This window comes from Cebidichthys violaceus, unplaced genomic scaffold (genome assembly GCF_023349555.1).
Source record: "Cebidichthys violaceus isolate CVI_PGR_0920_01 unplaced genomic scaffold, fCebVio1.0.p SCAF_12, whole genome shotgun sequence".
Taxonomy (NCBI): Eukaryota; Metazoa; Chordata; class Actinopteri; order Perciformes; family Stichaeidae; genus Cebidichthys; species Cebidichthys violaceus.
The window spans coordinates 10,623,816-10,641,047 of record NW_027176285.1 but is presented as its reverse complement, the minus strand read 5'-3'; positions in this window follow the sequence as shown (position 1 = coordinate 10,641,047).

The following is a 17,232-nucleotide window of genomic DNA, read 5'->3' as shown; positions in this document are numbered from 1 at the left end:
AATCATTTAGGCACCTAATGGGCTTATGCAACATAGTCTCTCAATATCAGGGTAATGCAGTGTCAGTAAGCGTTTCAGACATACTAATATGCTGAGGTGAAAGGCTTCATTGTCTTTTAACACAAAAAGGCAGTCTATCCTTAATTCGTCCCAGCAAATTAATCTATATGAGAGTGGAAGAATTAATCAGAGGCTGTAGTTAAACAGAGGTTACGGTTAGCTTAGCTGTGATTCTCAAACTGGTTCAGCCAAACCTGTGCGCTCAGTGGTGCTAAGTTTAACGTGATTGATCGGTAAAAACATGCGCTCACAGTAAATGTGTGTCCTCCTGAGTGAGACTGTCCTCACCAGAAAGAAAATAACACACCTGGTTGTTCCTTCAAACACTTAAAACTGACTGGAAAGAAGAGTGTGATGATTTTGCAATGCAGCAAAACCTCTTTGTGGTCATACAGACTGAAAACTGCCCTGTGTTAAAGCCCATGTTCCAATAATATTAAATATTTAAGACTAAATACGCAACTATTAAAGTCTAATTAGGGAGATAAAAACATCCATAGTTTTTTTTTAACTAAAGACTGTGTAGGTGTGGTTTTATCTCATAAATGGCTCATAAATGTCATCACATTTGATTCAGATGTTGCTAAATCCATGTTGCACAGTGCACCCAGTGCAAAGCAGTATCTTTTTTACTTCCAACCAGTGAGAAGAATAAAAAAACACAGACCTCTGGCATGCAAAACAACCAAAGCTGTTGTTACTTATGCAGACAACCTTGTGGTCATGAAGGATCACCCAATCACACAAAAGCTGAATGCAAAACAAAAAGATATAAAAGATGAAAGGGGCTGTGATGGTGTGAATTTCTATGTTTATCATACACCAAAACAATGCAGAGTGTTTTATGATAATAGGAACAAAGATTGGACTGCTCTGGAAAACTATTACTAGACAATTATTTTTCATTCTATCGTGGTGATTGCGCAGTAAACAGTAGAAATATGACAACATACTTATGGATCCAGTAGACACCCAATGTCAAAGATGACTTCATTAAAGTTTCTTGTAAATATATCAATAAAGTGGTGAGTTTCATTCTATTTACATTGTCTTCATTCTATTAAATGTTATCCAATACCTAAACACAACAATGTTATTAGTTGTTGGTTATCAATTTATTTGCTCCTCAAAGTTGGTAGGTTTATAGAACTGGTGAACTGTTTGTTTTACATGCAGTCGAGCTCTATCTGCACTACGATTGACATTTTCATTTTACAAAAGAAATGATGCCTGAGCTGCAGTTGATGGGTCCTTTGGGAAAATTGTCAACTCCGGAAGCATGATTTTCTTTTTTTTTTTTTTTTTCCATCTTGAGAATCATCAGTCACTCTGTTCTATCCTCCCTGAAAAGGACAGCCTGAGTGTGGTCTTGTCAAACCCCAGAACCACCACCGCAGTTCTGGAAATCATAGATGGATGCCAGGGATTCATGCTGGTCGTCCATAATGTTCGGCAGCCTGTCCTCTGCTGTGGAGATGGCGAGAGCGTGGAGCACATGGTCCGCTGTTTCTATGCCAGATGCAACGGTGCAACTCCTGTTCCGCATTTGGAGCGGCCTGTGGGTGCTCTAGTTGGGTTCCAGGAGGAAATCATCCACCACCAGGAAAACAGAGAAATAATTATTACCTCCAAACACTCACGCACACAAACAGTGGCACTCATTGCTCGGGATAGATTGAGAAATCAATGGGAATTAGAGCCTTTGCAAGAACTCAAAGGATATTTCACCTAAAATTCAATCCACATTAACATTGATGATAGCGTTGAACAATTTAGAACTTCATTGAGGTACACAGGAATTACACCATGTTAAACTATGATAACTTATGTGGCTGTATGCTCTATCTAGTTTTGCATTATGATCAACGGGCTTGGAATTCATTTATCATTATTCGTCCCTCTCAAGTTTCTAACAGTATGTTGAGTACCAAGTATAATGCTACACTGCACATTGAAACAGATGAATAAACAGCTGAATATCGTCTGAGGATATATTAGAGGACATTAGACAAATGGCAGGGCTGTCAGCCATTAAAAAGTTGGGTGAACACGCATATATGCTGCCAGACATGGAGGATATCAGAGCTACCGCAGCAAAAACTGGAGAACCAAGGAAGGTTTTTCAATTGAATGTGAGATGATTCAAATGGAGATTCAACGTATAATTTAATTAATGGAGCAACAATTATGTTGTCTCATAAATCACCTCTGTAATTTTCCCATTTCAAATAGAGGAGTGTTCATGGTGCAGTGCTGCAGCAATTTCAACCGAGGTTGCCGGTTTTCATCTGTCACGCACAAACCCAGAACATGCACTTCTGGATGATGAAGGCTGGTTCTGCAGCAAGGCATGGATCATACAAATCGATTGCTACTGCCACTAAAGTCAAGGGGAGGCAACTGGTCCTGTGTGCACTCCTCAGACAGCTGCAGATGATTTGAGGGGCACCGTGTTGAGTGAACGAGACAGCAGAAAAGGTCGACATTAGACGCCGCGCACAAGTATTTCACTGCATCTTAAATGCTAACTTCAGTTTGAGAATTTGCCTCATATAGGTCAGTGATTCCCTTACTTAATTGCACATATATGTAAAAGAGAAGCAAGAAGTGTGCAGAAATAAATAAATATAAAATTGAAAGTAAAATTTATGTTTACCACGGAACAGTACTGCTGCTTCTTGTTAATGCAGAAGATAAGGACCAGGGCCAAAATTGTCAGTGGAGAACGATTCTGCCACCTGGCCAGACATCACGCTGTGTGGGAGGGCGATGATGATGACAGAGTTCTCGGAAATGAACCTCAAGTGTTTTTGGAAAAAACACAAACTCCTACACCATCAAATTTTGACTGGTAATATTTGTGAACCCAGCCTTCATTCATTTAAATCATAATTTAAAAGATGTGTCCCCTATGAAACAGTAACAATTGTCTTGGAATTTATAATAGAAGTATTTAACCATGAAAATGACAAATAACCTGAGATGCAACTGGCTAACAAACCTGCGAGGTTAACCAGAAAGACAAATTGGCTTAGACTTCCCTGAACGAGATGATGAAAATGAGTTCTTTGAATTTAAGTCTATTTAAGAATGATAAATATGAATGTGTGCTGTAGCAGTGTAAAGAGACAGCCAGCTCTGCTTCACAATAGAGGGCTCAAGGTTTGATGCACTTGTGGTCCTTGAAACAATGTTTGAAAATGTAGGGACAATTGAAAATGTCTAATTTATTTTGCCTTTATTGGATACAATGTGCCAAAACTGTGTTTTTAGAGTAGTTTTCTAAAATAACATTGTCATAGGTTTCAGTACGAAATGATAAAATACTCTCTTAATGTGCTTGTGTATAGGAATTGGGAATTTCTGACTTTGGCAACTCCAAATGGGATTATCAAGGAGCTCTAGCAGCAAAGCAAGTCGCCACCCCCTGCCAAATTTAATAAATCAAACAGGGAAGCTCCACGGACTGCTAATGGCCAAAATGTACATACGAAAGAACCAAGAAGTTGAAGCTAGAAGAAAAATTCACTTTGCATCTATATGCAGTTGGCTTCTTATTATGGAAGGATGCTTAAAACAAGCACCACGGGATGTGTTGCTTCAGATCAGATAGCCAACTGATAAGTTCATATTCAGTTCATATTACGGTCCATTTTTTCAGCATTACCTATTTATTTACTTACTTACTGCCCTTTATGCCCACTGGCATGTAGGGCAGTAACAAAGGATCTCCACTGCTCTCCACCTTGGATGAAGTTTTGGATGGCATCCTGGTCTGCTTCAGGTCTTTCAGTTCTCTCTCCACTGATGTCTCCAGTCCATCTCCACTGCCTTCTCATGAGTATAGTGTCTATGCTCTCTTGACTGGACCAAGCGAGTAGTTGTTGGTTGTGAAAAGTGATAGGCCAGGACATACTAGGATTTCTGAGGCTCCTTGGGTAGAATGTTGACAGCTTGGAGAGGTTGCTCTCTGTCGTTCTGTAGCATTCTGAGCTGTAAAGCAGTGTAATACAGAGCAAAGCTCTGGTAATGTTAGCTCGGTGTTGATGCTGTCTGTGGGGGACTTTGGCCTATTGTTCAGCATTCTGAAGGTTTTTCTGGTCTGACTGAGTTGGCACAGCGCACACACGGACAAACAGAGTAATTGTCTTAGTCCCAGTCTTCAGTCCTGACAATAGTGCTCATATATTGGTGGTTTGGTCTAATAAATAACTGAATTATTTTGTTTGAAATATAAATTCAGTCAAATCCCCTCGGGACAGCTTCGAGGGCTCGTTCTATTTTCAGAAATCACATGAATATGGTGTACGCTGGTCGGTTTTGAGTCGTTGTCATAAGATAATGTCATAAGATAATTAGGTAAAGAATAATTTACTGCAAATTGCTTTTTTTCATTTATAATTAATTTGGGCTATTTAGGAGGGTAGAGATTTAGTTTAGTTTTTTTCACCCATTGACCAATCAATGGGTGAAAGAGGTAGAATTTCAGTCGACAAAGATTTTCTTTGGTTGACTGAAGCCCTACTGATGTCATTGCCTGCTCTTCCATTTGATCTAACAGTGCTTCCATGACATACACTCTTCTGTTGTGGGTTTGCTCCATCTATCTGTATCGGTCAGGGGTTTTGTGCACCCAAGGTCATCACTTCCGTTTCCTTTAGGCTGATTTATAGTCCTGCTTGTTGTGCAAAGGTGCTGAGATGGAATGTTTTCATTTATTTCTATTGTAGTCACTGACTTATATATTAAGCAGTTTACCAACCTTGGCTTTAACATAGAATTCATACTCAAGCATAATGATGAGCAAAGCCACAGTCCTCAATATAGCCCTAACCCTTTATTGTTAAATATATATTCTAAAATTGTAGTCAGTCATTGCAATTTTATTTAAAAAAAACAACAACTCAATGGTCAATAGTCTCTCACACAGACAATCAAATTGAGCAATTTGCAGAGATTCCTCATGCATTTGGGAAAGGCATGAAATATTTGCCAAGGCTTGAGCTGAGTATTTCCTGTCCCCAGCCTCATCACACAGTTCCAATTCTGCACACGTTAAGGCAGTACTTGCAAAGTTTGTGAAACAGTATGGAAATTATGGGATGTTTGCCTTCCTACCAGACAGGTAGCACAAAGGCTTTGAGGGATTTAGATTTACCGCGGGGAGGATGAGGAATAAAGATAAAACACTGGTGGGATCTGAACGTTGGATTAAAGAGGAATGACATATAAATTAGACAAAATGTTAGTTAAGTAATGTTTTTTATATTCCAGAAATTATATGTGGTTAATCGTCACAAATGTATGGAGTCAGAGATACGATAATTGTATGTATATTTTATTATGATTGAGATTTTCTCTTTCTCTGTCAACATAGAAAATCATGAAATTCCTTATGAGCGAGTTCAAAACATGCCCTGACTTGTGGACGCACAATTTTCTAACTTGGTTATTATTGCTGTTTTGTCCTGCTGCCTCCCCCTCTTTCATCCTCATGCCACTAGATTGGTTAAGTGCTCGGGCTGACAAAGCGTCTTCCCGTGAAATACTTCCAGAAGATGCAGAATTATCCACTAGTCATAGTACGAACATTATTTGTGCAGAATGGAAATGATTTGTCTCATATGTGACTATTCAACATTCACAGTCTCAGTCTTTTGATGCCGACAGTGTTGGCATCCTTGAGTGTTACCTTTCAAAATGCAAAATGGCTAAAGACATGCTTCTGCAATTTCCTCTTTTCAAAACTGCAAAAGCAGGAATTCATGGAGAGGCAAATGTTTTTCAGTCCCCAGTGTAATTTATGCTTGTTAGTGGTATAAATTGTACGCAGTGCCCCAAGGAACGTCACAACAAAAAAAAAAGAAGGTGTTTACTTCAAGAAACGATCCAAATTGGCTTTGAAGAGAAAATGTACAGACTCAATAACTCCAAAGTAAGAGATCGTCACACTCTTTGACTCCTCTGCAGGATAATTTAAAGGGACAGTGTGTAACATGTAGGGGGGTTTATTGGCAGATATTGAATATAATATTCATAACTATGTTTTAATCAGTGTATAATCACCCGAAACTAAGAATCGTTATGTTTTCCTTAGCTTAGAAAAAGCCATTTATATCTACGTGGGGAGCAGGTCGTCTTCCAGGGAGTCCGCCATCTTGCACCGCCGCGTTTCTACAGCCGCTCAGATCAGACGCCGGCTCTAGCAAGAGCTTTTCACATTTTACGTTATCTGAAGGTAGGGCTGCGTTCCGTAAACCCGGTATTAAACGGTGCTAAATATTTCAAGATTGTAGAATTCATAAGCCCCAACGTTACTGGTGCTTTTTATTAGTACTTTTACATTTTTTTTATGTAATTTATATCACACTGCAGCACAAATTTGCTTTGCTTTCTCTGCAGTGCTGAGCGCCTTTCAACCACACACACACACACACATAGACACAAACACAGACACACAAAGTGTGAGCAGATAGGCCGCTGTGGTGAAGTGAAGTGAACCAGGTAAAGTGAAGGATACTTGAGTTGAAGGCAACAACGATCGTTACTGTACGTGCAATACAATATTTGAGAGTAAAAAGCCACTTTATCAATACATCTGTGAACATATAAAACGAAAGTGAAACTTAATTCAGTAGGTCACTGCTGCTATATGTTTACACAAGCACAGCATGAACGACCGACCAAAAGCTTTTATTCCTAAATTTCTCTGCCGCCTGAGACAAAGCAACTATCACTCAGAAATGTTATTTATTTATTTATATTCTATTGACATTTTATATTTGTTTCCAGTGAGATATTAAGGACTTTATATAGTGTCTTTGTCGTTGTCAACTTTTGTTGCTCTAACAATATTTAGCTTTATCTAAATTATAAATTACTTCTAATTCTGAATTTATTTGTTTTTAAAATCTTATACACCTTTTTAAAAACAATTATTCAGTCATGTAGAAGATCTGAGTATTGATAAGAGTAGCCCCTAATTGTACTAAAATCCTAAAAATCCCTATCCCTACCCTTAGGCCACCATAGTTCTCTGACACGCTTGGAAAGGGGGGGCCGAGCTGAGGGGTAATTAGTTAGTTGCAGCCTGCAACAAACCACTAGAGGCCACTAAAACATACACACTGTCTGTTTAATGTGAGTTCCAATGTTTTACCAGACATGCTAGCTTCATTAGAGTTGAGACAAAGCATTACACACAGATCTTACATTTCAGTCAATCAAACACAACTACAGTTGGTGTGTGCTACTTTACTTTCTTCAGACCTACAATTTCAGAGTTCAAAGAAGTTAAAGGTATTCTTTCTTGACAGGTTTGCTTAAATTGCAAGACATTACGTTCAAAAAGCCTCGGCTGTGTTATTTGCTACTTTGCCAATCCCAGCATGAACATAGATAAGTAAATATCTAGCATATGTAGAAAATAAATGGTATTAATACAGAGATCACACAAATGCTAATTATGTATCGTTGCTTGCGTTAGATTGAAGGATACACATATTGTCCAGCTTAATACTGCATAGCATTATTTCTGATGGGATATAATTGTGCTATCTTTCTTAGGGGATCATTTTGAGTTCATCCCTCACACACTGTTTACCCTCCAACGTTACTGCTGGCTATCTGTGCAACTGCACAGTCAGGTTTACCCACCCAGTCAAATTAATCCTCAGGAACAGCTTTGAATGTACCGTATCACGGCTGGATTTGGCACATGCACATAAGAAAAATGTCATTCAGAGGGAAATCGCACACTTCTGTTGGCAGTAATTAGGAGACAAAAGATACATCAGTTATCCATATGGTTTCCCTTTCATCCCCCAAAGTGCCTATCCTATTCATATGGTTTTACATGCTGTACATGACTGTGAAGTACAGACTTCACAGTAGACTTGTCTGCCTAACAATACTGTATGATTCATATTCAATACCTCTAATACCACTTGACTTACTTTTGAGTCAGTCACCCATCTTTATGCAAGTGGTGCTACATTTAACAACTGAGCGAGTCTATTGTATGATCATTTACTTCATTATATACCTTCATATAACTTGCTTTACTCATTGAATTAAACGTTCCTTTACATTCCATCTCAATCTCCACCATTACACCCAGGCAACTTACCAGCCTGTGTGTGTGTGTGTGTGTGTGTGTGTGTGTGTGTGTGTGTGTGTGTGTGTGTGTGTGTGTGTGTGTTTGTATGTGTGTGTGTGTGTGTGTGTGTGTGTGGGTATGTGTGGGGGTGTGTGGATGCATGCAATTTTAACCTCACTTCAATGGGAAGTGAGCTGAGCACATTTTCAGCCACTTTGTTAATGACAATGACTTTCTTGTCACATCGTTCAGACTACAGAGGCCTTAGCTTACTGATGCTCGTTCTATCTAATTACATTTATCAAACAACAAAAGGCCAGAGCCGGCAGAGGAGATCCACACTAATTACATTAGAGCTGGAGGAAGATTGGCACATGTGATGAAGTGATTTGGCCACTCGCAGCCCTGCCCACCGTGCTCAATAACTCCAAGCCCATCCTGGTTGTTTATGAGAGTGAGCTGTCACTCGGACATTACTCACTTAAGATCCTGCTTAGGTCCCTATGTTACAGACCCTTACCAACACGAGTGGTGCAATGGGGCAGCAGGAGATGAGTAAGAATGCTATTGAGTGAGTCAATGAAATTGGACAAAGACCGGGTAAATAATGGTCAACTAATAAACACATCATAAGGCCATACACGTCTGTGAATTGAATTTAAATGTATTGTCTCAAGAAATGTTCACATCGCGAACGTTCACTGTGGGAAACCAGTTTTTGTCATTGCATTCTGCAAATTAGACTCCCCCCCCATGCTATTTAAGGAGCCTTACAACATTCTCATCATCATCATGCACATATCGTTGTGTTTGTATTCTGCATTGTATTTTGCTCCAGATGCTCGGCACGGTGAGCTCCCGGAGTACTAGGCAGCTCAAACAGGCCCCAGAAAGCAAATCCAGCATCTCTTTGTGACAGTCAGTTTTCCCCCCAGAAGACAGAGTGTTGCTCTTACTACTGTACAAGCTTTCAACACAGCTCAGAATCTTCTGTTGACACAAAAGGGTGTTTGTGTGTGTGTGTGTGTGTGTGTGTGTGTGTGTGTGTGTGTGTGTGTGTGTGTGTGTGTGTGTGTGTGTGTGTGTGTGTGTGTGTGAGAGAGATAGTCTGCGTGTTTGTCTGTATTTGCTGAGGGGGATACAGACAGGAACTTAGGAGTTTGCAGCTGTCACAATGAGATGTCAATATTTATGACACGTTGTTTGCTATCTGGTATGTCTGAACTCTTTCTCCTTCAGACATCTGCTTCAGCTATTTGCACATTCACACACTTGATTATTATTACTACAAACTCAAAAGCAGGTAAAATCAAATTACAATTATTTGAATTTCAGCGTGCCCTGTACAGGTAAGCAATTTCCACCGTTTTTTTTCTTCTTCTTTTATTCGTGTAGGGAAGGTTCCCTGAGAGCTTTGAAAAACAGGTTCATACTCAAACTGTTACTGCACACACAGTCACATCTGGAAGCTTTTCCAGTACAACCACAGTAGCTGTTTGCCACTAGAGCAGTTGGAGATTAACTGTTCAAGGTAAAGAAGGAAGGTTAACTGCTGGTCAGGATTTCCACCAGAGAATTTGTTAGAAGTACCTTTTGACAGCGGCCGACGGCCAAGTGTCTTTTTTTGATGAGGCGCAGGCCAGTGACAGACTGATGGCTGCCTTAAGGCAGGGCCTAGGCTTAGGCGGTATTTCGGTATTACATTATTAACCAGAGTATCTAGAAATCCAGACAGTATGATTTTCAGTGCCGTCATAAATATCAGTCTCGCGCTTTCCCTGGTTCTGTATGAAAGTGCTGTATTGTACTGCACGGCAAGCGCCACATATCAGTGGAGTGTGCGTACAGTGTAGGCTACTTGTCGGTCAATAAAAGCTCCTATGTCTTGCTTGCTACCAGCAACCATCTCAGATGGACTCATGGACTTGAGAATTTGTGTTGGGCAATTGACTTTACTTATCACGAGGTATCAAAAGTAGTCCGTTAATTCACTCGCTGTATTACTATATTACATTCACTAAACCCAAACCCCCTCCAACCAAATTCTGCACAGAAAATAAGCTTTAATTTGATTAAAGTTATTCATTGATCTATGAATAAATGTGGTATCTGCTGCCCACAGCTGCTTTATATTGTATGAAAAGCGTCTCCTTAAGTTCATGAAATCCCTGCAGCATCTGAAGGTAGCAGGACGGATAAATCCGCAGCCTCCGTGTCTGAGTATTCTCCTGAAAGTTCACCAACGTTCAACTCGACGAGAATCAAAGATTCATATACCTGCCACACGTTCACGTTATCGTAACATAAACATGCCTGACACAAAAAACACATAGTGTTTTGGTAACACAGCATTAGTAGGATTACAAACTGGAAATTGGAATCCCTTACGCTCCCACTAGTTTAAAATACATCCTAAAAATACATTAAAAAAATCCTCAATGCTTAGGCCCACTTGGGGGATCAACTTCGGCCTGGAAGGCCACCTGGCTTGCATTACACTACTCTTTCACATTCCCCAGATCTTCCCTGGCGGTCGGTTGATTGAACCTTCCAGTTACAAGCTGCTCTTGCCATAAGCCAGAGGTCAAAACATTATGGATTGACTTTTTTTAAACGAGGGAGAGACTCAAAGATGTAGCAGTGCATCATGTTTCGCTGCTACATAAAAGTTTACAGCTGCAGGTTTATTACAGGTTTATTAATGTCAGGGGTCAATTCCATCTCCAAGCCCCATTCAAATACCTCTATGCTCAACTGACAGACCCTTAGTCCACACAGTAAGAACACTACAGTGCAAAGCATATGGCTCGTTTTGTTGTTGAACAGACCAAGAGGGAGACGGCGTTGCCTTGATGCCTCACTAGAGCTTGTGTTGTTTCCCTCTGCATCCTTAACACTGCACCTGTTACAACCCGTCCATGTGGACTAGGACATTCACTGGCAGTCAGTTAGGCAGGCTTCCCGTACTGCGGCGCACAACAGCGCCTTCTTCAATAAAACCCCCTCCTCCACCTGCCACAGATTCAATTAACGCCTGCCAAAAGGCTTAATATATCTTTCACTGTACAGCTATGCCATGAAATGTTGTTTTGCCATTCATTTTATCTGTGCATTTATGCAATATGGCATAGAATCACATGCCCAGTTCCATCTGCAGTTTTGCCTTTATGTCCCCCTTTTGTTCAGGCACAATGCCACTGACAATGCTTTGGTCAATTGTAAAGAGTTCTCTCGACTTTCAAGCTTGCTTTGTGTTTTCCAGTCTTGTATTTTGCAATCAGACAGTGTTGTCTTTATCTTGTTAAAAGTGCACAACTTTGAACTTACAGAATCCAAAGTCTCACTGACCGTCTGTCATTCTGCAATTTATTTCATCAGAGATCCCAGAACACAATCCTCCAAACAATATTGCTTTTCTTCTGCCTATTTCATTCACAGAGATTTCAGCCTCCCATTCGGTAATGTGGCATTTTTTCTGTCTGCACTGAAATTTTCATCTCAAATTCTCAGTTCCACTGATTGTCTCCCTGCTGTGATTCGTAATAACGCACAGGTGTACGTGGTGTTTTGTGAATCTAGGCGTGTACACAGGTACACAGAGACAGGGAATTGAGTATATTTCTTTTACTTGCAAGTGTCCTAACACCTTAATGTATATGTGGGACCATGTCCTAAACCTCTGACAGGCTCAGGCATCTACAAGCTCTCCTTTTGCTCTGGGTGATTAAAATATCATCACAGCCTAAATTAGCACTTCATTAGCAAAAACTGTTCTTTCACAATGGAGCAACCAGAACAGCAGTATACAGGGTTTTACCAAATGAAAGAGCAGGGCATGAAATGAAATGTCGAAATGATTAAATGAATGTGAAAACAAAGTGGCACAAGTGTAATATGCTTCAGAAAGTGCCCAGAGCTGAGAAATACACAGTGCTATGTAGAATGATGAGTGGGTACACGCATGAAAAAGGCAGAGGAGCAAAATATATTCTGAAAAGGAATAAAAGAAAGACATAGATATATAGTTAGAGGGAGAAAGGGAATGCTAAGGACAGTAGGAGTAGCTGTCAAGTGGAAAATGGAAAAGTGGGAGGCATGACATTTCTTCACTGCTGTCTACAATAATGCGTATTTTGCCAATGGAGAGCTTTTGCCCAGTCCACAGCATGCCACTGAGCCCATCAGACAGCCTTTGGCCACATCCTAATCACTGCTTAATTATTTAGACTGAACAACTGCTCTCAAGGCTGCTTTGTTTTCTTTTCCATCGCAATCCTATTGCATACGTTTATTCTCTTCTTCTGTCTGGAGCGAGAAACAAACAAAGCCCACATATTTTCTTTAAATTACATTGTTTGCCTAGAGCAATAAGAGGGAAAGTGAACTCCCCGTAGTCAGCAGTCACAAGAGTTCGATTCTTCCTTAATTTGGCACACATTTCTTCAGGAGATTCCATGTGATAATAGTTGTCTCACTTTGTGTAGGCGAATGAATGATTAACAATGCAACAGTAAGCATGTTCTAAATCTCTTAATCGCAAAATAACTACACTGATTAGGGCCAGAAGTCTTCCGTACTCAAACGTTTCAACTTACAGAGAGCAGTGTAGCAGCTGTTTTCTGTCGCCTGCGATTCATAGTTGAATTATTCTTAAACACTCTGCATAACGCTGCTCATAATAATGTATCTGCGCTGTCCAAACTGGCTTGGCTACAACAATGCACTAAATTTACAATGGCTGCTTTCCTCCCTTTGTGATAGGCTTTACAGACGTGGTGCCTGAAACATTTTTTCTTAACGGCTTTGGAATGATAAAAACAATGGTGTTTGCAGCTATGCATAAATTTGTTAGAAATGATTTATACACCGTTCACAATGGGTTCATAGGGGTGATTCGATTATATGTATTCGATTATATGTATATATGTATATGACATACATACATACCTGTTTAAAAGATATCTTTCGATTTTTACAAAAAATGACAGAAAAGATACGTTTTTTATACTGTATTAATGAGTTATGGGGGTTTTAAATATACATGACATATAAATTATACATATTTTGTTGTCGTATAAATACAATTATTTGAAGAATTCCTTTGTGGATGACTCAATATATACATGTTATATACATAACTTCATCCAGTCAGTGTCTTTGGATGGAATGAGACAATGGAAATAGTTTTATTCACCAATGAACATACACCGCTACATGTTGACAATTCACTTTTACCACCTATTGCCAAATGCAGGGTCGTCCAGCAAAATAAATTTAACCTGAGCTTCTGCCAGAACACATTCCTGGTAGTATCCTTTAAATGGCACCACGTACACACAACCTGTCGTACGATTTATCTTTTGTATTTCATATTGTGAACGATCCCACAAACCTTTAAGCAGAGTTTACAGAAGACAAAGGGATGTGATGATACAGCCAGACAAAACTTTGATGGTGAAGTGTTAAGAGGCAATATTCCAGCAGTCAAGTACTCTCCTCAGGTAAGTATTCAGCAAAGTCATTCAAAAACACAAAGCAGGTTGTTGAATCTTGCCCAGTACTCAAGAATGTTTTCAAAGAAGGCCTCAAACTTAGTTTGTTTTAATGCTCTCCTAAGCTTTGTGATTCGGTGTCCACCCTCTTTCTGCATTTCTCCTTTGCTTTTGTGCCAGATGGGCAATTAGAAATATGGTTACTGCATGCTGAGCCGCCACCCACACACTGTCTGCAACATTGCCACATGTGGTGAGATTAGCTGTAATACGACTCATATTATATACCTCATTCAAGGTCCTTGTCACTAAGCTTAAAACTTTCTGTGCATTGCCAATAGAAAAAAAACGCTGACATCTGTGATTTTGTTAAAGGTGGAAATAAGTGGCCAGACTGACAAAGTCTGTTTTTATTAAAGCATCCCCCAGAATTTCCCAACTTATAGTATGTCCCAATTATATGCATACTGCATGCAACATATACTTTGTAAGGGGAACTGGAATATGTGATAAAAGTGAAAAGAATAAGTCGGTGATTTGGAACACAGCCATAGAACAAGTGCCTATTTTAACCTAAACAATGATCTTTTCCTAAAGCTAGTCGTCTTTGTGCTAAACGTAACCAAACGTTTACCATAATGTTGTCTCATCACACAACTAGCTTATGTTTCAATTGTGATTTTTTGACAGATAAATGATCCTGCTGTTAGGGCTGTCATATCAGAAAATGCTCATGCTGTTCTTGAGCGCATGGACAAATGGCATGTTTTGTCCTTTTCATTATTTGGAGGACTTTCGCCATTTTTTTGGTCTTTTCCTTCTTTTACACTAATTGCATGAATCTAATTTCCCTGCGTTTTTAAAGCGTTGATCAACAATTTCACTGAAACGTGTCTCCATTGTATGCTGAAATGTTTTCAAAGTTTGTTTTTCCTAATACTCCGGAGATGTCTATAAGCTTGAATAAGGGAGTTGTGAGGTGGCCTCGATGGTAAGGAAAAACTTTTAAAAGTTGTTGTTTCTATGTTGGGATCTGGTGGGCTGACTGTCTTATTACCCAGAAAACTACCCGAGAATGAGTTTGTTTTTCATTAGAGTAGCAGACTAGAATGGTGTCATCTTCATTCATCTGTATTTCCCCCGCTTGACCCTCCTTCCCTCACCCTGCGAGAGAAAAAAAATCCTCATGACTGATGGACCTGCTGGCTATTTGGACATCTGTCTTCTCCTTCATAGCCCTGGCAGGGAGAGGTCTGGGTACAGTGTGACAGGCTTTTGCAACAGCGTGTACTAAGACCGGGTAGTAACATCTCTGTGGCCTAAGCCGCAGAGATCAGCCATTAGCAGGTTGTCAATCTAGCAAGCACTAACAGTCTTCTGGGCAGGTAGGAGGGAGATTCAGGCCATGGCTTCCAACATGGAGGTATATGTGAGATCATTACAGTCCAGATAAATTTAGCTCCTGTAAGGGCTCATGGTGCTGAATATGGCACAATTATTGTAGTTATGTGGATAATGGAGTCAAATCTGCACAGTGTAAAAGTATATATTGACTTGACAGCGGTATTCCCCAAAGGCTGAGAGTTATAAACTTGGGTAATATTTGACATTAACGAACACATGCTCACCAATAATGAGATGCTGAATGGCATGCATGTTAGAATATCGCTCCTTAATTCTCTGTACTAGAAGTCATTAAGAAAGTTGATGCACATTCATTAGGTTCCTAGCAGTCGCACAGTAGGCTTTGTGGCTAATAAGGTGTTACTATCAGAAAAACTCACGCTCTAATGTACCTTGGTAAGACTTTCTAAAATTAACATATGACTAAAAGTATGCAAAGAGCTGTTAGTTAAGCAAGGATAACTCCAAATACTGTCACTTTACACCATGTCACACATTAGCAGCTAGGGCTTATTGTTTTGCCTAAGCATTGTACCTCTTTGCACTTAACTCAGGTTTTTTTTAAAGTTCCCCTTTGACAAAGCAGTCCTTTAACATACATTTAATATATTTATTTTCTGCTGTTTTCTAGAGTCCTAACACTTGATTGCAAATATCTAAGTCAAACTTCCATGTATTTGCATCTTTAATGGTTTTCACAAAAAAAAAAAAATCATTGCAATAGTTTTGATTACTGAAAGGAAGAAAAAAAAGCAGTGTTAAGAATAAGCACACACTATTAAGTATCTAAACAGACCCATGTTGACATTTGCAGTAATGTTTAAAGCTGATAAATATGCTACAGCTGACTACCTTGTTATCGAGCCATGTCGAAAGAATTTTGGCAGAGCGGTAAGAAGTCTGTCTTGGAAGCATTCACATATTCCAAATTAATGAGTAGCTAAGTATGCAATTTAAAGAGGAAGTATGTATGTATGCTGTTGCATAAAATAACTACTTTAAGTTGGACTTTAACAGTTTGATTTTAGTCTTAATCCTATTTACTCAAATACATTTTCATACGCCTGTAAAACTGCTGTCTTGTTGGCTCTGCCTTGTGCACACAGCCCCTGAACTTATTTGTCTAAGGGGTGATGTCGAATCACAACAAGAGAGCGCCGCATTTTATCTCCAAGACCCGATATGCCAAATGTCCAAGAAGTCAGTTTGCTCACCAGTCTCTGTCATCACCATAGACTGCATAAGTGGACATAGTCAACGTGAGGTCACCATTTGATTGTTGACTATTGTCTTGAAACCTCGAGAATACGTTTTGGCCGTTGCCATCTTGTTATTTTGCTGTCGCCATCAGGGTGAAGCTAAGTTCCCGGACGGCTGGATAAGCCGTTTTTAGATAACTAAAATGTTACAATTAACGTTCATGAACTGTTAAAATGTTAAAGTTTTAACACAGACAGCAAACAGACCCTGCTTTATGCTCTATTTTACTCTATATGGGACCATCATTTACTAAAAGAACATCATGATGTATATTCTTGAAACTAGGCATTGAGACCATAAACTTGTGTTTACAATCTTCACTGAGATAATAAATAAAGTAAAAAGTAAGGTCATTTTCTCATAAACTTAGATAAAATCAGACATCTTTTTGCAACCAGAGGAGGTTAAAGACCTCCCTTTCCTACCATTTTTTATTTCTTTCCAGTGTGTTTTTCTTGTCTTTTAATCCTTCTATTTCCTTTGAGTTTGCCAACAGCACCTTACCTGCACTCCCTCTGGAGATAGGACATTTAAAATATGCATTCTATCAACTCTCAGCTTGTCATCACCCAACCATACTCATACACACTGCTGCACATGTCATCAGACAGGTGTACCCAGCGAAACAGTGGTATTGATGGTTGCCTGTGGCATTCTTGACCAGCATGCTCGTAACACACAGTTCTTTTTTTTTTTTTTTTTTTTACTTCTGATCCAGCCTCAGCAACACACTCAAAGTACTTAGCTCGCTTTGGTTGTTCTTGATGAAGCCTTGACTGACATGCATATGCAAGTAAGTTTACCTTTTCAGTCTGAATGGCAATCCATTCTTACTCTATATAGCGGCTCATGTATTATAGATAGACAGACAATGACTCTGTTTTAAGGGGCAATTAAGCTTCTATAAAAGGTGTGAAT